Source organism: Coloeus monedula (genome assembly GCF_965178545.1).
Source record: "Coloeus monedula genome assembly, chromosome: 18".
Classification (NCBI taxonomy): Eukaryota; Metazoa; Chordata; class Aves; order Passeriformes; family Corvidae; genus Coloeus; species Coloeus monedula.
The window spans coordinates 6,521,335-6,529,532 of NC_138798.1; positions in this window are offsets into that span (position 1 = coordinate 6,521,335).

Consider the following 8,198-nt stretch of genomic DNA (forward strand, 5'->3'; position numbering starts at 1 on the left):
TTTCTTATACCCTGCAAGCATCCTCAAATATCATAAGCAAATTATTCATGAGCATAATTGAGAGGGATGTGGTGAATTCAGCTGCATCTTTCAGTCAGAGCTGGAACCCTCTGTCAAAGGCCTGGCCTCAGTACGTGAATGACTGAGTAGAGCTCATTAGCCTGAGTTATAATAAAAGGTAAGATTAGATTATGAAGTTCTTAATTAACTATAAATCTCTCTCACAATTCTCTGCTTCTAAAGTACACAAGGTCTACAAAGAGGTGGCCAAATAGCAGAGTAATCCCTTAAGACTGACAGCCATGCTTGGACAACCAGCGTGCACCTGCAGGACCACAGCTCTGCATCCCCCAGGACTGTAACTCCAGGAAAAACCTGGGTGCAGAGCTGCTGTTCTCCCCTGCACAGCTGCTCCAGTTCAGAAACCAGGAGGATGTAAAATTTACCAGACTAAACCCATAAGTCCAAACTTGACTCAGATTTCCCATGAGTCAAAACGTGCTCGTATTTCAAAAAAAAGGAAGGAGGAGGCCATGTACAAGGCTGCCTTCAGCTGCCACTCACCAAAGATGGATGCATTCATTTATTTGAGGGAAAACCTCCTGTTGCCCCTGCCCTCAGCAGATTATCCTATAGATCGCAACTTTGAAATTACTACTTGGCCTGAATCTTTTTAACCAAGTCAGCCTGAGGAATCATTCACTGAAAATCATTAAAATTTGGAGAAACTAATAAACCCTACCAGGGGAGTTTGGTAGCCTCAGCTCCGTGGGCTGGTTTCCACAACTGCAATAACTCTAAGAGGAACATTTCTCCATCTAACCAAGCCAGTGCTGTGGAGTTGTGCTCATCCAGCAGCATCTTGGCACAAAAATCTTTCCCAATATTGAAGAGATCGCCAGAATCTCTTTGCTGGTCCATACTTGGTCCAACCTCAGTTTGGATGGGAAGAAATTGGCACTGTACTGGCTAACTCTGTGGGGGCATAACACCCAACACACCCTGTACATCTTCTCACTCACTTTGTGGTGAGAATTTCACTGCTCACAAGACAGGCCAAAGCCCACGTGCAAACCCAGCATTTACCCAAATTTTTTCTCACTCAGTCAAGACCGTTCACCTCCCTGACAACGCAGGACGCACAAGTTTGATGGATTATAGTCCCCACCGTGGGCAGAAGGGGATTTAGCTCAGGTACAACACAAGTGAAGCCCGTCAGAGAACTGCCACAGGACACTGAGTGCTGCTGACAGCCGGAGCCCCTGCGGTTGGCATTCCCGACGCTCGGCTCAGGCGCCGGCCGTGTCTGACAGCTGGAGAATAACAACCAGGGAGGGAGCCTGCCAAATCAGCCTGGGCTGCCTCAAATTAGACTGGACTGACTCCCTCTCTCCCATCCCGAGGACAACACCAGAAATTTGAGCTGTACGTTCTGAAATGGAGCTGGAAGTAAATATGAAATGGGCTCCCAGGGGCCTGAGTAGTTTATGCACTCGGTCTTAGCACTTCTTCCCAGCTGTCACTTAAGCAGTGCCTGGTGCCGAGTGCAGATAAAAGTTCTTTCTTCAGTATCCAAAGACTCCTTGATTGCTGTTAGGGAGCCTGATGCAGGCTGTGAGGAGGATGGAGAGGCAGAGCTGAGAACAGAGGAGTGCCTCACTCCCCACATGTATTGTTTTAATTTATTTGTTTACCACTATCCAAACCTATGGCAATTAGCAATAAATTTAAATCAGTTTTCTCCAAGGCCAGTCTGTTTTGCCCATGATGGTAAATACCATTTGTCTCGATCACAAGATTTTCTGTGTTATTTTCTCCCTACCATCATCCTGCTGAGGGGGAGTGAGAGAACAGCCTGGCAACCAGCCAAGGGTCAACCCACCACTGGAATATATCAAAATCCACTGCTTAGTCTCATGTATTTCAGATAAAGGGATTTAGATGAAGGCTTTCTAAAACTGGGGAAAATAAGGGAGACAGTGGCAGAGTGCACAGGAGAAAATTCCATCTTGAGATGTCAAGATGCTTTACAGAGATCAGAAAGCACATTATACCTGCCTTTACAGGGTCCACAGGGGCAGAAATAAGAACAAAATAACAGCATCCTGGGCCCACCCAGTCATGTTTACAACCTATGAGGCTCTGTTGCTGCTAATACACACGAGGACCGTGAACACTGAAAGTTAACACAACTGGTATCTCCTTGACAGACTTGCAGTAGGGAAACACAGCTCTAACATCTAGTTTGGGGTTAGGCACCCAGCTGTCAGGAAGCACAGTCAAGACACACTTGTGTGGAATGAAATTGCCCACAGCTCAGTCTTCAGAGGCATTTCCAAAGTTCCCCTTTGTCAGAGCAAACCGGTTCTGTATGTTTTGCAAAGCTTCAGCACTATGGAATGGAAAGTAGAGCGAAGAAGAAAAATAAAAGCCAAAATATGAACCCTGTTAAAGAGGGGAAATTGTGCTTTGTGAAACAGATGGGTTTTTTATGTTAGAAAATGGTTTGAGGTGAAGAGGTACGTTAATCTTACATAGGATGCACAAGTAAGGGAGGAACTAGTGCTCCTGCTGGTCAGTGGGAACAGCTGAGGGTCCACAATGTCATTGGTAAACAATGTTATTACCTGAGATATGTATATTTTAGGTCCTGACAAACGAAGTTTAATGTCCCATAGGATATGAAAACAAATGAAGGAAGACCTACATCAAGGTCCAGCAACAAAGTGAGCGTGGAAGAAGCACAAACATTGCTGGGCTAGAGAGAAAAAAATGAAGCTTAGAGTAACAAAGCATGGTTAGCACAGCTGATGCTCAGTAAATTCATTGGCACAGCTGACATCCACTGCATTGCCATCTAGATGGAGGGTCTGATGAAATCAAATTGGGATCCTGAGCACTGAAGAGCTCCACACAGTGAAAGAGACACCCAGGCAATGAGACAGTTGCCTCGTGGTCCCCCATTCTGTCATGCTGAGAGCCAAGTGCATTGCTGCTGTCAATAGAATACCTCACTTTAAGGTATGCACTCCCTGGCTCTGCTTGGGGATCTGCTGGGTTTGCTGGGCAGGATCCCATCCCTGCTTTGATTTCTTCAGCCCTCGGCTGGGCTAAGACACAACGTGATGAGAAACCTGTGGTCTGCAAGAGGGACAGAAGCACAAAGCCTCAAAGCACAGCTCCCACCCAGCTCTGCAGGAATGAGGTATTTCTGTTCAGGGTGATCAGGACTTCAGAAATGTTTTCTTCCATTTTTCAAAAGGAAAGTTCTGCTTTTTAACTACAGTGTTTTCAGCCTGCCCTGTGGAGAGGAACAGCTGTGCTCAGACCTTTGGCTTTCTCTAGCCAAGGATTGCTATCACCCAGAGCTGCAGCATCAAGGAAGCCATGGAAGGCTTTTGAAAGATAATACTTCACTTTTAAAGCCCTGAAGCATCATGCTGAGAAGGAAGCAGGTCACCTTTGTTACATCTATCACAGGTGTAAGCTATGTTCCCTGCAAGGGAGGCAATTCTGTGGGCACAGGCTGCTATGTCTGTGTCTATTTCTAAAACAGCTACAATGCAGATGCCAGAAAGACACTTCTCTGCAGCAGTCACCATGTCATAAAATTTGCTTTGTTAGTAGGAAACCAAGTCCATCCTAGGAGCCTGCAATTGAGCTTGAAGACTTTTCTCCTGTCTGTGCTGGCCCCTCCATGCTGTTCTGTATCACCACACAGCAGCGGCTGCTGGCACAGTTTGTTCCTATTGCTGCAGGGGCTTCAGAGCAGAAGAGAGCCCATTAACTTAATTCTTCTCTCACCCAGACCAGTCTGATCCTCCCTCCCACTACACCTGTGGCATCATTCCCCTCGAGCTCAAATCTGCAGGTGTAATTCCTATGGAGCTTTATCAACAGCTATCAACTTCCTCCTATGAGTTTCTAAGCCTTCCATTGACTGCTAAGGCAACAGGATTCATCACTATTTCTCTCCTTAATATATATAAAAAAAAAATATTGCTCCTGTCACTTTGCAAATGCTTCAGCTGGCCCCAGCTCCACGCCTTCACTCTTCCTGAGCTGAATCCTTGAGAAGTTGTTGATTGTGACTACAGACCTCCTGGCACACAACCAAATTTCTTCTTTTCAGTGTTAGAGCCTGCCCAGCTGCCAACTCCGCTTTCCATGTACACATAAATAAACGAGCTGCTGAGAGCATTTTCAGCCTGTTATCACTGTATTGGGTGTTCCACACAGAGAATACTGGAGCAGCTACAACTCACACTCCTTTATTTAATATGTATCAATGCCAACCAGTATCTAATGGACGTAATGATTGAATACTGACAGGCATATTTCTCCAGCCTAGTTCTCCTTTGGCAATAATGCCTGACCAAGATTGATGACTCTAATACCAAAGCAGGCAGTTTGTTTGTTTCTTCTATAGGCTTCATTTTTCAAATAGCCTCAGACTCCCCTTCCCTCTCTCCCAAAGAAAAAGGGAATGGAAAATTGTGGTGACTACTGAGACACCTGTACAAGTGCAGCTGCTGTCTCCTCAGGCCACCAAACCACAAAGGTCAGATTCACTAAGGCGCTAACTGGGTTTATTCTGGCGTAATTCACATGGTTTTATATCAGGATCAAAGTGGTGTGTCACAGTGACACATGCAGCTCCCTGGGTGAGGATTCAGTCACTGGAGTGGAACGAAACCTGAGCAGGTCTGATCGGATCACAACAGGCACATTTCACACACACTTATCAAGTGCCCACACAAGATCCAGGCAGTGCTCAGGAATAGGAGCTCAGCAGCACAAACAAAACGAACAAAAGAGACTCCACAAGCAAGGCATGGTTTTCCTTTTTGCATTGTCTTGAGGAATCAGCAGCAGATGCCAAGGACATCAGAACAGCAAGGAAAGGTTGACGTGCAAAGCTAAGCTGGGAGCCATTTTACAGCAGGGAGCAAGGCTATAGTGTATGTGGCTCAAAAATAAGACAATTAAAGTTGTCTTGCCTAAGGACAACTCACTGGGAGGCAAAGTGCACTGCTGCATGCTGCAGATGACACCTGGAAAAAGAACAGAAAATGGAAGAAAGCTCTAAAACAGGAACTCCAATGGTATATTCTGCTGTTTAAGGAGAAACCCAGAAATAATGTATTTGTAGATCAGCCCTCCTGTGCTTTTATCAAGAATGCTTTGGACTTAGCCTACTGCTTAGTTCTGTTGTTCAATCATTTGCAGTTTTATATGCTTTTTACAGAGGAGTCACCTGTGTTTTGGGGTACATTAAAAAAAATTAAGGTGCAGGTTTTGTTCCTTACTGGCACAACAGACCCATACAAGGGAGATGCTCAAGGCCTGGACACAGGAATGTGGCAACACTTAGAGAGGTGGAATTTCCTGTAACCCATAAGCACAAACAGCCTCTCCCTAAAATTTCCTGGGTCCCATTTCCATGAGATCTTAGAAAGCAGCAGTACTTGTACTTCACAGCAAAAGGCAAAAAGCAATTGTAGAGATGAGTCCCCAAAGGGATCTTTGCTCATCCTTAGCCTAGAGAACTTCTCGCTAGTCTATTACACTGTTCCTAATTTGAGGCAACGTGTGCTGTACAGGAAAGGTTAAACAGGACTGATCAGCAGGAGAAAGTGCATTTTACACTGAATTAGGTAAGGCTAAACAGGAGCCAGCAGCTGTTATACCACACATCTATACTATAGTGACCCCATATGCTTCTCACAAATCCTGTCCTGAGGGAAGCATCACCACACACCCACACAGCTGAAAAAGCTCACAAAGTATCACTACAGCTGCATCTTCAAACATGGACCCCTTTAATTCTTGAAGAGGCAAGACAGATTTCATTCATTCTTGCAGACCTTGAGCCATGATTCTCAGTCATACATCCCCAATACCATTACCAACACCTTTCATTCAACCCTCTGATTCTGCTCCATTTTTTTGTCTCAGTTTCCCCCCGAGTTCCACCAATAATTATTGAAAAGTCCTTAAAAAGCCCACAAGCCTGTAATCATAAACTACAGATTAGGCAAAGGTGATTTAAAAAGTCTGGATTGAGTGCAAGGACATTTGGTAAATGTCAATTAGAAAACACAAGAGCCACAAAAAAATCCCAGACTTTTATTGCTCTGAAGCACCTTTTGCTCTCTGTAATACCTAAATCTAACTCATCCTCTTCTCACTTTATTGGGAGGTTTTTCTCAGAGCAGAGGTGCCGTTGAGCAACAGTAGATCAGCCAGGAATAAAGTCTTACAGGAAAAGAATCTGAGAGAGGTTAAATGCTTGGAAAAGGGGCAGCAAAGTAGGAGATGCACCATTAAAATACAAATACACAGAGTACCTTCTGCAGACACTGGAAAGAAAACCAAAGCAAGTTGTCACTATGTTAGGTAGTACTGTAGTTGTCAGGATGCTCCAGTGAACAGCTCCAGAAACACGATGGACATTCTCATGTGACCTCCACAGACACACAGGCACATGTGCATTCTTACATAACCATCTTCATACGTGGATGAATTCTGAATTTTAAAGTTTGAAACCAAACTAGCAATGATCTTAAAAACCAAGCTAAAACATTTTTATAACTATGAATTTAAATATCAGATCAAAACCTCTTGTCCCAGCATCCACAGCATTTGCACCTCAGAGATCACTTGTATGTGTAAGATTCTGGTTTTCCTTTCAACTTGGGACTTAAAAAAAAAAAAAATATAAAGTCTTTTCTTTCACATTGTGATAAAAGACAGTCATGAAACACCACAGCTTCTAGAGGGTTTTATATACCATGAACTTGAACTTATTCTTAATTATTCATGTGTATAGCATGTGCCAAGGGCAGAAAGATTAAACAATTTAATAAGCCTATTTTTAATTTATAACCTAGATCAGGCAAAACTTTGCTTGGATGTGCTCCTTCTCCAGGTGCATCCAGGAATTTGTTGCTAGCAAAACACATAAATAGCCCAGCGCTGCAAAACACAACAATCAGCATCTACAGTATTTGATAAAAATGTAATAGTGAGAACATAGAGGTTCACAAGTCACTGAGGAGAGTGACTTGGATGATGTCCTGCAGTGCTCTGGTCAAAAGCAAATGCATGAAAAGAGACTGACAAACTGACTTCTGTCAGCTTAGGTAGGAGTGAGGAACTGAAAGGACTTGAGAGCAGCACAGCACTCTCGGGGAGCAAACTGAAAACAGTTTTAGTATTTGAACCATTTCACATTAAACAGAGCCTGGGCCACCACTGGTGTTTTTCAGCTCCTTAGATACAAATTTCCAAATGAACAAATGCAGCCGAGGAATACAGACAAAATAAAGAGATCTTGCTGCCTATCAAAGGCACACACTCATGGTGGTTTTATTCTTTACCTCATAAATGCTTGGCTCAAATTCAAGATGAGTTTTTCTCAGAGCAGTATGAAAGTCTCTAATGTTTCTTGTCCTTCGATATTTGGTTTGCACGCAGAGCCTGACAATATCTATGTGGGTAATTCGCAAGAGTAATTCTGCATCATTACTGCTCCTATTTACTTCTACAGCAGCAGCTCTAGGGTGTTGTTGCATAACAGAGACCCTGCACAGCCCTACAGTGTCTAAAACTTACCAAATCCCTCACAAAATCCTGTTAGAGCAAAGAGGTTCAGATTATCATAAACACAATAAAGGGTAAAGAGCCACTATGAAATGCATGTCAAGGGACATCATGCAGGTAAGGTGGTAATTATTGGTATAGATCACAACTTAAAATCACTTCAAACCACACTTTCTTTGAAAAATAAATATTTATCAGCAGACCTCCAAATTCTGGTCAATACACTAAAATTATCAGTAATTGCCTTATATTTAATAGATGTCACAGAAGTGGGTCTTGAAGATACAGCTCTCATAAAATAAGAATTTTTCCCTCAAAAAGCTGTTTCATATTTGAAATAACTTACAAAATATGGGGGATTTCAGGATCCCAGATCTCCAGGTCCTGAGAGATGCCTCGCTGTTGGCCTCTCACATGGCAAAATAAACTCTGATTTATTCTAGTCCCTGTCCAATCTGATTCAGCAGGCTTGCCCTCTGCCCACCAGGGCAGGTGGTGCAGTGGGAACTGTAACTCATGGAATAACCGGTTTCTTTGAGGTCCTTGGAAGCACTGTTACTATTCTTGGGATATTTTCTACAAGCCCTTGCTAA